Raw genomic sequence first — 206 nt, forward strand, 5'->3', positions numbered from 1 at the left:
CGAGCGCCGAGCGCCGGGGCTCGCGCCTCCCCCCGCCCCGGAGGGGGGGAGCGAGGGAGAACGAGCGCGCGCAGGAGAGCGCGCGAGAGCCGCGAGCGCCGGGCCCAGAGCGAGGCCTAGTGTGGCGCGCCGGGGCCCGCGGAGCAGCCGCCTACTCCCGCGTGCGCCGGCTCCCACTCCAGTTTCCACTCCGGCCCGGGTCCCGC

At 80.6% G+C, this 206-nt stretch overlaps 1 protein-coding gene across 1 annotated transcript in view; it reads left to right on the forward strand.

Moving 5' to 3' along the window:
- Nucleotides 1-206, forward strand: part of BAZ1B (bromodomain adjacent to zinc finger domain 1B) — a 71,107-nt gene continuing 70,901 nt past the window's right edge. Inside the window, exon 1 of the mRNA XM_044673109.1 lies at nt 1-199. The gene's annotated coding sequence lies outside the window, so the exon portion shown is untranslated. The remainder of the gene's footprint in view (nt 200-206) is intronic.

This window comes from Gracilinanus agilis, chromosome 4 (assembly GCF_016433145.1).
Source record: "Gracilinanus agilis isolate LMUSP501 chromosome 4, AgileGrace, whole genome shotgun sequence".
Classification (NCBI taxonomy): Eukaryota; Metazoa; Chordata; class Mammalia; order Didelphimorphia; family Didelphidae; genus Gracilinanus; species Gracilinanus agilis.